This window comes from Cryptomeria japonica, chromosome 4, assembly GCF_030272615.1.
Source record: "Cryptomeria japonica chromosome 4, Sugi_1.0, whole genome shotgun sequence".
Taxonomy (NCBI): Eukaryota; Viridiplantae; Streptophyta; class Pinopsida; order Cupressales; family Cupressaceae; genus Cryptomeria; species Cryptomeria japonica.
This window is the reverse complement of record NC_081408.1, coordinates 407,789,124-407,796,464: the sequence shown is the minus strand read 5'-3', so window position 1 is coordinate 407,796,464 and position 7,341 is coordinate 407,789,124.

The following is a 7,341-nucleotide window of genomic DNA, read 5'->3' as shown; positions in this document are numbered from 1 at the left end:
TCAAAGTGAAAGATTCAATGGAGCAAGGAAAGTTAATCAAGTCTACAAGGCAAGTTGAGGTGGTATCCTAGTCATCATTCATCCAATCAAAGGGCTCCAAGTCAAAGTGTCCAGATACATTGAACTTGGCAGATCCCATTAAGGTACAAAGTTAGAGATACCTAATCTCATCATCTATTGGTTCTTTTTTAATGTAATAAAAATCTTCAAATCATTATAATTTTCTCATTGGCCGAAAATGATTTATTGTAACTAACCATAATTAGGGTTTTCATTATGTAATTTGAATTGTTGATTGCGAATCAATCTAAGCCTTTGAATTGTAAAGAGAGATCTATATGAGGCTCAGTGATCTTATTTGTAAAGATATATAATTGGTTGATAGTTAATAATTCAATAATAGCTAGTAATTAGATGACATAAATAATTAGGATTTAGAAGTTAAAATAAGAGGAGAAGGCAAAAATTGTTGCCAAGATCTTGTTGTAAGAGATATTGTTTTCATTGAATTTATGGTGGATTCTCTATTTTAATTCAACATGTTGCATGCTCTCTACTTCTCATTTTCCTTAAAGTTGGCTGGTTGAATGAAAGATATCATTGTTGATGAATGGTGTACCTAATATTCAAACTACTTGTAATTTGTTGATTGCAAATTGGAGTGCGTAGTCGACTAAAATTATGTGAAAGATCAACTTCTATTGCTTCATGCTTATTTTTCATGTGGTTGATGTGCATTGGTGATATGCCAACCATTCATTTATTCTTAGGAGATTGCACCCATTTTGTGTAGTTGTTCCTTGATGGGGAAACAAAGCTTGGTTTGGCCACACCTAATCATCAATTATTTCCTACATTCTTAGGATTAGATTAGGTTTCTTAACCCTTAATTCCTTTGTCTACTTGTTTTCCATGTTAAGTAAGTCTTCATGTTCTAATAAGATTCATGTTCAATGTATGTCCCCCTTGTGATTCCAACAATATCACATCAAACCATTGAGCTATCCACACGTCAAGAATTGACAATATAAACCTTGGAGTCACCTTGTATGATCATATAGCTTATCATTCGAGAGGATTTTGTTCAAGAGAGGATAAAATACTTGGTATTTTATTATGTGTATGCAGTGAATAAAAAACACATCAACATTATTGGCACTGGAAGAAAGGCATAGTTGTGAACAAGTGAACTCTAGATTCTATCAATTCATATTTGTGGGAGTAATCTCAAGTTTTCTTTTTCACCCTCATCCGCGCTCAATAGAATTAGCGCTAGGAGGGCTTATAGTGAATACATGAATGAAATAGTTGATGTTGAAGCTTATCAAGTAATATTTTGAAACAATCACCAACAAAATTTGTATAAGAAAAGAATTTGATTGCTGGATTATCAAGTGGATTCATTGAAGAAGATAGAACCACAATGAGCTTTCAAGTTGAATTTGAGATATACTAGATCTCTTTAAGTCAAAAATCTAAAAAAAGTAAAAAATCAGAAAATTTAAAAGGATTTCTCAATGGACCAGCAACGCTTTCATGAAGATCAATGAGATAATATTCTTATAGTTTGGTGGACTTTGAATGGGCAGATACACCCAAAAATCTTGTTAGAATTTGAATTTCTAGGCAAATGTAGAATCCACGAGACTACAAAACATGATGAAATGCATTGCTTGACATTCTTGTCAAGGATGGAGTTAGCACTACAAGAAAAAGTGTTCATTTGGGATATTCCCATGTCAGAGGCGTTTATGTATTCAGGCAATTTCAATGTTCCAGAAAATAATGACCCATTCACAAGATTCATGGGGATAATAAAAAATCAACTTGATCTTGGTGGTGAGCTACACTTAGAAATCATATTGCTACCATTGTGGTGTAGGATTCATAATACACCTTACTTCATGTTTACTTTCTCATTGTGCAAAATGCCTATTGACCAAGTCAGATACCAATTTGGATTGCCAATCGTATCCAAGTACGAGTGCATTGTAGATAAAATTTGGAGTGCCTACCTTGATGTGGAGAAGTATAGAGGAACAAAAGAGGAGTATTTTACAACTTCATTAGAAGAAGAAGAATCACATGAAGATAGTGTAAGTGAATTGGTTGAAACAAGAGAGATGGAGGTAAGTTAAGTTCATGGTATTGATTCAATAATCAAGAAAGAAGAATAAATACTCGAGGAATACTCATCCATGCTACAAAAGGAAATTTTAGAGGATGAATTACAAGAAATTTCAACCATCTCAAGGTGGAAGATAATCAAATAGACAAATTGAATGAAGAACTGCAAATTATCATATAAGTGATGCTAAATATGAAGAACAATTCAAAGGGACTATTGAAGGACATCATCACTACAATGACATTGAAAGGGATGCTAAAAGATCTCATGGAGGAAGCACAAATGGAATCACAATCAATTTTTTTTCAAGACAAACAAATTGTGGTAAGTGGCTTGATTCATCATCAACTTTGGCCTTCTGAGTTATTTCTTGAGGATGAAATACCACCATAGATTGTATTTGAGGATCAACTAGATATTTTTTGAAGAACAACCTATCAAGGAGCCCCTAATTTTTGAAGATATTCTTATGGAGTTTCATAAGTATGCATAGTTTATGCAAAGGGATGAACAAGATGTAATTGTAGACATAAAGAGAATTGAACTATTGGAAGGGGTGCTAAGTTTATTTCAATAATAACTTACAAATGAGATTCAACATGTCATAGATGGGCATGGAGTGATTCATCACCAAAGGAAACCTCTTGAAGTAGCCAATGATATCTTTTCTTATGATGTGATGGTGGAGAGTACATAAGAGTTTCTATTGGATCCTGAAACATGCTAGGTTGTTCCTTTTCTTAATCCTAGTTTTCAAAGTTGTTATGAATTTGATTATGGAGGTTTAGGATTTTTTTTTATATTTGGACTGATCATGGACCTTATGAATTTCCACAATTGATCATCTTGTGTGAAGTTTTGCTTAAGTATGGGAGACGTATTGTGAGAGCCTACTTATTCAAGTTTAAAGATGAATTTTCACATCTCTGAACCATCACTTTTATCATGATCTTGTTGCATAATCTTAGAAACCACATGAATTCATGTATATATGTTGGTCTTTTGAGTTGTTTCTCTTCTAGGAGTCTTGCATATAGTCTTACGGTAGGTTTCCATTTTTTGTATGTTTTAGTGAACTGTTTTGTTGAGGCTTGTTATTGATTTTGCTTGAGTCATTTGATTCGAGATTGTTGGGTATTTTGGTTTGGATTTGTTTTCTTTAGTTTAGTTTTCTTTAGTAGTTGGTTTGTTAAGTTTAGGTTTCATAAGTGAGAGCCTTCATTTGTGAGAATGGTGTTTGTGTTGTTTTCTCACACATTGGCACAATTTGGATCTTATGTTCAGTCCATTAACTAGATAACTATTTGTGAAGTACTTTAGAATTTGAGGTTATCCTTCTCTTAATTCATCATTTGTTTAGGACTTGTACTTGAATTGAAAGGGAATCACCTATTGTGTCCTGATATTGAAATATTATGATTACTAGATTTTTACACAATAAATTGCTCTAAGTCATTGCGTTTCTTTAGATGAAGTTGTGGCTAGTGAAAATATTAAATCCTGCTTCAGTGCCACTATAATTCTCAAACCCATGTGAGCTTCATTGATTATGCGCCAAGTGTAAAAAATATGGAATGAAAATAATGCAGTTTCAAAAGAAAGAAAATATGAGAAAAGAAGAAAAATAAAAATAAAAAAGTAATAAATTGAAAGAAATATCAAAATAATTGGCTTTGGGTGTGTGAACATATCTACAAGTATTAAAATAAAATTTAGGAGAAGTAGAGAAATCTCTGTGAGATTACAACAATAACCTCATTGAGGCTATAAACGGTCACGGGAAATGAGGCTCTATATAGGATGCTTATGAAGTTAGGAGAAATCACGTAGCTAGTCATGGTGGATTCTAAGTTTCACAATATTCCTATGAGTTGGAATGAATACTTTTCACACACGTAGGTAATCAAAGACTAAGTGCCTTGATCCAATTTGGAATTATTCTTCCATTTTGACTGCGTTTCCTAGTCTTTTGAAAAGTTGGATTGACTTTTACAGAGTTTATAGGTATGGATTTAGTGTTTATCTTTGAAATGTTCAGGAACATTTATTCAAGGTGGCACTAAATGTTGTAACATTTTCACACATCACCCCATGGCAAATGGAGATTTCCACTTTTTTCTTGTTAGGGTAGTCATTTTGTTAGTTTTCTCGGCTTCGTAGTATTTTATTTAGTCGTTAATATTTGCAAATAGGTCTTAGAGTTTATGAGGTCAACAATGTCAAGGGTTCCAAAGTTTGATCTGTCCTCATGAAAATTAAATTTCTACTATTCCTTTGGATTTGAGCAAAAATTCAATGAAAATCATTAGAAGATTGATGTGGAGTTTGTGACGAATAGGTGATTTATCCCTATCCCTATCAATTTCCACTCTTAGGGAGAGATTTGAAACCAAGGATTACAAAATTTCCTAAGAAAATCAATTTTCCACGTGGGGGATTGAATGAGTGAAGTGATTTGAACAATTTGGACAAAGAAGAAATATATGCATCAAAAAGTCCTTATGGAAATTAAACTTCTACTATGAGAAAATTCATAGGGCCTAATTTGTCCCTATTGAAATTGAATTTCCACTCTTCAAGGCATTGAGTACGTAAAAAATTCATAGACACAAATCAAGGAAAGCAAGGAACAAAAAGTCCCTATGAGGTTCGATTTTCCACTCAGAGCTTCGATTTTCCACTCAGAGCATTACCTAAAGTGGGTCACATAAAAAATAAGGATAAAGTTAGGGACTAATTTGCCCCTATGAAGATTGAATTCCCCTCAAGGAAAAAATTGCAAAGATAATAAGCGATTACATAAGGACAAAAAAAATAGGGATCAAATTTATTCATAGACATATCAATTTTCCACTCATCCCATGAAAATCAAATTACCTATGAGAAGTCACGATAAAAATAGGGATGAAAATTGTCCTTATACATATTGATTTTCCACTCCAAGCCTAAAAATCAAATTACCTATGGCAAGTCACATCTAAAATAGAGACAAAATGAGGATCAAAAGTCCCTATAGAGGTCAAATCTCCACTTGGAAATAAAACTTGCAAAGAAAGATGAATTTTCATATGGACTAAATAGTCCCTATACATAGCAATTCTCCACTCAATTATTAGATCTTGCAAAAATTTAACTAATTTCCATAGGGACTAAAATTATCCTTATACATATCGATTTTCCACTTTTCCACTTCAGATAAACATGCCAAGGTATTGTAAATTTTTATAGGGATTAATTGTTGTTCCTATACCTATCGATTCTCCACCATTGCGTTTGGTGGAGTGAACTAAGGACTAAGAGAATTTTATAGAGACTAATTTAGTCCCATACATATTTAATTTCCACCTTGCAATTATAATGCAAAACCTTAAGCACTACACCTTGATCAATCATATGATTTAATTGAAAAATTGCATGAAATGTAAGAGGGTCAGCTCAATTGATAACTGCAATACAAATACAAATTTTAATTAGAACAAACATAAAATGCTTTTTGGATTCAGGTTTGCTGGAAGTTTATGAAGATCAAGGGGTGCAATTGTTCAAGGGAAGGGCATATATAACAAAGAAGGGAAGTGCTCATTTAAAAAAAAAATTCAAATCTGCTCTTCTAAGTTCACATCAGAGATACTACACCATTCAAAACAAGGAAAATTGTTGAATGTATTCTCCAAGAGTATAAAGAAGTTCACACCAAAGGGAAGAAGATATTAACCACAATCTACATAAGGAATTCAACATTGAAAAGGGAGAATTGTAATAGATAAATCATTATAAGAGAAGATCACCAATCGAAGCCCTCATCATTTATAAATAAAGATCTTTAGGACATCCTTTTAGGTCTTAGAAATTATATTTGAGGTCAAATTCACAAATTTTAATCAATTTTTCTTGAAACTTTAATATGAAGGACAATTTCCCAATTTTTTGAAGGGTTTTAAGAAGTTAGTTTTGTGAATTATCTTGCATTTTACTTTCTTAAGGCTTAATTCATAATCAATATTTAAATGTTTTCTTTGTGTTTTTTATGTTGGATGCAAGCAATGTGGTGTATGGATCACGAAGTGAAGGAATTCACTATATGAAAAAACTCAAATAATTCTATGAGGAGGAATGAATGTTCAAATTCAAGAGAAGATGAAGGTACAGTTTGGAGAAAGGAATTCACAAGCAAATTGCAAGGACAACATCATAATTACAAAATGGATGGTCTGAAATTCATGAAGGAGTCAAGGACAAGGAATAATACTACACGAGAACAAGATCAAAACATAGCAATGAAGATAGAAAGGATGTTTTACGATATTCAATTTCCTTTGAAAATTCAATAATTATTGCTGGTACTCCTTGGAGGACTTCAAAGTGAAAGATTCAATGGAGCAAGGCAAGTTAATAAAGTCTACAAGGCAATATGAGGTGACATCCTAGTTATCATTCATCCAATCAAAGGGATCCAAGTTGAAGTGTCCAAATACAATGGACTTGATGGATTCCATTAAGGCAAAAAGTTCAAGATAAATTATCTCATCTTCTATTGGTTCACATTCAATCTAATACGCATCTTCAAATCATTGTAATTTTCTCATTGGTTGAAAAGGAGTTATTGTAACCAACCCTAATTAGGATTTTCATTATATAATCTCAACTGTTGATTGTGAATCAATATGAGCATTTGAATTGTAAATAGAGCCCCATATAAGTATCATTTATGTCATTTGTAAAGATATATAGTTTGTTAATAGTTAATAGTTCAATAATATTTAGTATTTAGATAGCGGAAACAATTAGGAATTAGAAGTTAGAGTAGAAGTTAGAATAGGAGAAGACAAATATTCTTGCCAAGATCTTGTTGTAAGAGAAATGCTATTTTTATTGAACTTATGGCGAATTCTCTATGTTAATTCAACATGTTCCATGGTCTCTACTTCTCATTTTTTAAAAAGTTGGTTAGAACAATGTAAGATATCATTTTTGATGAATGGTGTACCTAATGTTCATATTACTTATAATTTTTTAATTGCAAATTGTGGTGTGTAGTGCATTGAACTTTTGCGAAATCTTAACTTGTATTACTTCATGCTCATTGTTCATGTGATTGACGTGCATTGGTGATATGAGAAAATTTTGTTTATTCTTAGGAGATTGCACCAATTTTGTGTAGTTGTTCCTTGATGACGAAACAAAGTTTGGTTTGGTCACACCTAATCAACAAT